The sequence below is a fragment of the Egretta garzetta genome, unplaced genomic scaffold, assembly GCF_000687185.1.
Source record: "Egretta garzetta isolate BGI_Z169 unplaced genomic scaffold, ASM68718v1 scaffold96, whole genome shotgun sequence".
Classification (NCBI taxonomy): Eukaryota; Metazoa; Chordata; class Aves; order Pelecaniformes; family Ardeidae; genus Egretta; species Egretta garzetta.
Genome location: NW_009259965.1, coordinates 1,764,671 through 1,770,952, shown reverse-complemented (window position 1 = coordinate 1,770,952; position 6,282 = coordinate 1,764,671).

The following is a 6,282-nucleotide window of genomic DNA, read 5'->3' as shown; positions in this document are numbered from 1 at the left end:
TTTGGAAGTATCTGTTTTCTTTTGGGTTGGTAGATTTTTTTTTAGGTCTTTACAGTTTGACCTTCATTTTCCTCATGCTGTTGCTGGTTTCGTTTTTGTCATTCTGACTGAATCATTGAGTCCCTTACCAATTTCTTGGTATTGCAGAGATGCCAGCATTTCAGCTTTCAGAAGTGTTGCTTGTGATGATGAAAAAGTATTTCACCTTTAATATCCTTAAAATTGTCTAATCAGATAATTGGGTCATTTGGACAAATTAATGGAAACAGAAAAGCAATGGAATGAGAAAAGCACAAGCAGCAAGGCAGAAATGCACACTGTAAGTTAACACCACTTCTAGCATCCATTTCAGGCTGTATATTATCCATATTACCTTCCCACTTCTTTTGCTTTGCTTTGACACAGATCGTGACCATCAAATGCTATATAAGGCATATGCTGTTGTTTTTAAGCATAAGCATATGGATACTTATGTAATCTTATTTAGTGCTAGTTTGTAATGGTACTATTAATGTTTGGGGTTTGGGCCAAATTTCCCTGAACTTCTGCTGTCCCATTTTTACTGTAAGGCAGAGAGGCATGTAAGAAAAGAAACTTGAATATATCCCTGTTTACACATCTTTATTTCTGGAAAATATTTATTATGGTATTATACTGATAAAACATGTTTGGATTATAGGTATTAAATAGTTGTTTGATAAATTACTTAACAGTGAACTGAAATTAGCTAGTGTGCTTGTTGATTAGTTGGTCTGCAAGTAAATGCTATCCACTTGAGAGGAGGGGAGGCTAAGGTGTTTAAAAATGCTTAAATTGTCCCCTGGTTGAGGTGATGTGATAGCAGCCATGAAAAGGAACATGTTCTCTATCATACAAGTGCAGAATTCTTTTGTTTCTGCTCTTGGTCCAAATTCCATGTCAACAATTCATTGTTCATTATTTCTCTTCCACTATTGGAGTGTCAAGAATAAAATTAATGAATGTGTGAAGCAATTTCGTATATGCTCAAGCTTTTTACTGATACTATTTCCCCACGATCTGCAAAATAAGTGGTTTGTTACCAAAAAAGGCACTGAGCATGTTCAAAATTAATCTTTTGTGAAGAGGTAATTATTTAAATAACACCAGATACGCTGGTTTAATTGCTTCCTATGTGAATCTTATGATCTGAAGTGACCTTACCCTTACAAGAAAACTTTTCTATGCGCAAGTGAGACTGAAGTCAAGAAATGTATGGAACATACTCTATACAGAAATAGCCTAAAACTGAATTGTTCCTTTATTGCATTTGAATAAATTAAGCATTTTGGTAGTTGTTAAAAGAAACCAAAGTAGTTTATTTGTTTATTTTCTGCTCTTTTTAATGTAAAAGTGACTACCAATTATGTCTTTGAATATAATTTGTTTTTCTCTCCGACCAGTGCTTAGAGAACTGGTGCACTCAGTTTTTTAGGAACACTAATGCAGCTTTTGACAGAAGCAGGGAGTGGTGACTTGGCACTTGGCAAGTAAAAGACAAACTGCTCAGCCATGGCCCTAAGTTTATTTTAGTTCAACCAGTAAACAGGGGCACAGAATGGACTTTGCTGATTAAAAGCAAAACTAAAAAAACTGAAGCTGAGTTTGACAACATTCCAACTTGTCACATGGGAATCTGCTTCCTTTTACTTTCAGCTCCTGATAGCTATTGGCTTCAGGCATCCCAATGCAGAATATTATTGTTTCACTGTTGTTTTTTTTTCCCTAGGAGGGATTTATTTCCTCCTCTCAAGTTCCTAGAGAGACTCAATAGCCCTGCCCAAAATTTGAGCTGTTTGCATCTTGCCAGTTCTTTGTTTCACTGCTCATGCCTGTATCATCTAGGAGGACCTATCTCTTCAAGCCTTTGCTTATGCAAATACTCTCAGTGTGAGCGATCATAGTCAATGAAACTATGCATGTGTGATGAGTAATCACACAGGTGAGGATTTCCAGGAGGTGGCTGCAAGTATATCGCATGTCTTCACATTCCCTTGGCTACTTTTGTCTCATATATACTCTTGTGTGTCTCTTCTTCCCGTGTTGTCTGAGTGTAGTCCAAGCTGAACTACACTCAGACTTTTTCTGATGGAAGGCTTGCATGTGTGTGTAACAACAGCATTTGACTTCAGATGACAAAATGTTGAAAAAGCCCCATCTGAAATTCCCAGTTTCAGACTGAGTGGCTAGATATGATGGGATGGATTCATCATTGTAATCAACAAGAAGTGAGAAAATGCTGCTGGAAAGTCTGTGGTGAGCGTGAAAATTTAGTATAGCAAAGCTAAGCCCGTAATCAACAGCTAGAATGATCAAAGATGTTTCTCCTCGTGTTCTTCCGTTTTTGGGTTCTGTTGCATTATCTGACTACAGGAATTAAGCACAGATTAAGATGAGCACAGACTAACAGAAGGTCCGAAAAATGTAATCATACTCTAAAGTTTAGCCACTGAATATGACTGAACAGGAGGTTTTGTCTATGAAAAAAATTACTGATTAATTCTGAACCAAGTGTGTAGTGAAGTCTATATTTTCTGAGGCAGCAAGGCGTTCATTTGACACTAACCTGCCTAGCAACTTCCCGCATACATTATCTAGAAGAAAACTGTTAATAATCTTTTTTCTACTCCTTTAAAAAAGTTAGTTCTGGAAGGGCAGAACTGGCCTTTTAACATCCAAGGTGAATTTGGCTCCAGATTCTGAAGTATCGAAGTGGGCTAACTACCATTCGAAACAAGCTTTTTTACGATTTAGGTAGAAAGCTGCAAACACAGAGGACTGGTATAGGCAGTAGGTGGCAGACTGCTCCCAGTGATCAGTCGGACGTTGTGAGTCAAGCTTTTCTTAATGCTCACGGAGCTGTAGTTAAAGGTGATGTAAAGAGAATTGTAAAGGTGGAGCGACTCCTAGAGTTCAAGCAGACTACCATGCCAGGAATACTCTGGTCAGGACTTGCCAGGAGGGGGTGTGTTGCTTCTGCATTATCAGTTCCTAAACTCTGGCAGCTTACCCTGCCCTGCAGCAGTTGGGTGACCTTGATCTTGCTTTGAGGATTTGCCACTGTTGACAGTAAACTAGTGCTCTCATGGCTTTGCCACCTCTATAGAACGCTATGCTTGTGGTTTACTCACTACTTGGAAATACATCTTAACTCCAGGTACCTCAAGGTTGTTTTTTTTTATAACCAAAATAGAGTTTAACACATGGATTATTATATCTGAAGATGTTTACAGATAAACCAAGGCCTCTGCTGCTGTCTGCATACATGTGACATAAATAATGTGTCTAAAGTATTCTCCAAACAGCAGACCATCCCATTAAAATAGCTTCTGTACAGTATCAAAAAAAGATGGAACCCAGTCTTTTGACAAAGGGTTTTTTATGCTTTCCCTTCTCTAAGTGATGCTAACCTGGAACAAATCTACTTTTCTCTATTTAGCAGATTTTTTTTCAAAATTAAATTCACCTTGAGGTGTTTCCACAATGCTTTGCTGTTCATAATTAATGCACTTAAGGAAATTCCTCATCCCTTAGCTTTTGTCTCATATGTTTCATTGCAAGGGAAGCTTCTGGTGCTTCCACAAACTGCCCAGAGACTGCTGAAAACCACACAACCTAATGGTTGGTAAACACTTGGGGGAGCTGCCCGTCCACTACGCAGAAAGATTAGATCTGATTTATGGAATTATATGCTTAGCATTCACCAGATTATCTAGAACTAGTTTTGTCACCAGGCACAATTTAAAAGCAGAAGAATCTATAAACATAGATAATGTAATGGCAAAAGCATTATAAAACTACAAAATAATCAAACATTATGGACATTACATTTTTATTAAGGTTATATGATTTTTAATATTATACTTCCTCAGCTGCTTCTGCATTTAAGTTGGCTTCTGAGACTGATCCTTTAGGTTCCGTTAATGGTTACTGGGATATCACATGGGTATGCAGAAACTTAGTTCTTTTCTTTTTGCTTTTCTTCTCAGGCTATTTAAGATTTCTACTGCATGCTTTGGTTAGACTAAAGTTATGCCATTAGTCTTCAAGACACTTTCTCTTGCTTGTATCTTCCTTAAAACATGATGGAAGAACTACAAATTATACATCGTGAAACCACATAGATTATCTGAGCTCCTTTCCATTTGCAGTGTTAGCTTGCTATCAGTTTTGCATCAATAGCTTAGCGTATAAATGAAAGATTGATCTGAGAATGGGGTGTCCAGCTGTGCACAGTTGCACTCCTTCCTCCCTCATACATACTTACTTAGACTTAGGGAAAATCTTGAGTGGTCCTGTCACAGTAACATTTACCAGGGCACAATGCACATGTCAGCACATGGTGGAAAACAAAAACATCTCTGAGAAGAAGAGAAAGAATAGCCTCAGGACCATCCCAATAATTTCCTGATGGATAAGTTCCTTTTCAAAAGTGTTAGATTTTATTATTAGAAACCTCCCCAAAATCATGACCATTCCTGTAGTATTTCCAGCCATCTTAGGATTTGTTTTGAACAGATGAGAGTCTGTAACATCATTCTGTCTCAGCAATGCAGTTCTTTCAGGGTTTATCATTGTTATTTCAGGATATTTGGTCTCTTTCTTGATCACTCAAGACCTATCATTATGAAGAGCCTTATATAAGCCTTTGTGTTTTCTCTGATAACAAAAGTACTTAGGACTACATTCTAAAACTACATCCTAAACCAGAAAGATACGTCATTATAAAATGACTCACTCAAGAAGAGTCGGAGTGCATTTGCACTCTCCAAAGTAGCAGTTACTTCATTGAAATAAAGAAGAAGGTTTGTTTAGAGTACTTAGTCTGCTTTTGATAATGCCAGCTATGGTTAAGAAAATTTCCTAGCATTTTGTTCAAAGATACTTGTCTGAAGCATCAGGTAAATAATTATTAAGTAATTGTGCGCTTGCCTGCAGTTCTATAGAACATAAGATCCTTCTTAAGGATCAGGTGAGACAGTCATTAATGACAACAGCACTTCATGCTGGAGAATGGTCGTCTTTACAGAGAATTGGTATTCAGACATAGTGAAACATCAGCCAGGCAACCAGACCAACAAAGACAGCTTCAACACTGCTAATGTTTTTTTTACAATATTGGTATTACTTAATGTGTGGTCAGAAAGGGAGAGATACAAGTCAATAGAGACTATGCTTTGATTTGTACTCTAAGGTTGAGTGTGGTAGTCAGAACAAATTGTTGAGGGGATTAAAGACTCATTTGATTCACATCTATGACCACATAGTTTTGGTGGTTAAAATATGTAAGAGTAAGCAACAGCAGCTTCTATTGCTCACTACAGTTTAATGTATTTGTTGTCCTTCACCTCCATCCTACCAGTTGTTCAGAGGTGAGGGCAATTAGCTATGCAAGAGAAGACAACTCAGTAAGTGTGCTGGAGATAGGCGACCCCCCACATATAGTGCGGCTTAATATATCCTGTCTTTGCCAACTCTGTCTTTCCAGACAGCGAAGTGAAGTGAAGCAAAGCGAAGTGAAGTGAAGCAAAGTGAAGTGAAGTGAAAATTAGGCTTTCATTAGTCAGAAGGAGATTTTTTTTGTGCTTATTTGAAAGGTCTTAACTTACAGACTAAGATGGTTTTTGATCTACATCTTCCTTTACCAAGAAAAGAGGAGTCTTTGTTTTTGTGTATAAATGGATTGATAAAGTTATCTCCCACCAAGATATTGAGAGATACACAAGATTGTCATGAAGGCCTGCTTATACCAGTAGCAAACGTTCTTGTCTTTTTACAAGTGTAACGTGCTATGTATGAATTGTTCAGTTAACTCTTCTGCCCTGGAGGAGGTGGTCTGTACTGTAAAAGTACTTCTGTATTAATTTTGCAAGTGAAGAAACTGTTGTGCAACAAACAGTAATTTACTAATCACATCCATTTTAATCTTAAGTGCATGTGGTTCAAAACTTCTGAACAAGAACTAGGCTTCAGATCTGTTTCAGCTCTTGCTGCTTCCTGAAAAGCAGCCAGGAGAAACTCTGAGAATGCATTAGAAAGGAAAGAATGGTGGAGCTCTGCTTCCAAGAAGTACTGGAATTGTCTTCAGCAAGCTCAATTGTTATGGGCATTGTAGAATTTTGCTAGTTTTCTTGTAATTCTTGATCCAAATGCTGTCAAGGCTAGTATTTTAGAGAATGGAGGACACGCACTTACCTATTTGGGCCTTAAGTTACAGGTTTTTGATTCTTTTGATTCTTTTAATTCTCATCTTCCTAAATAAAA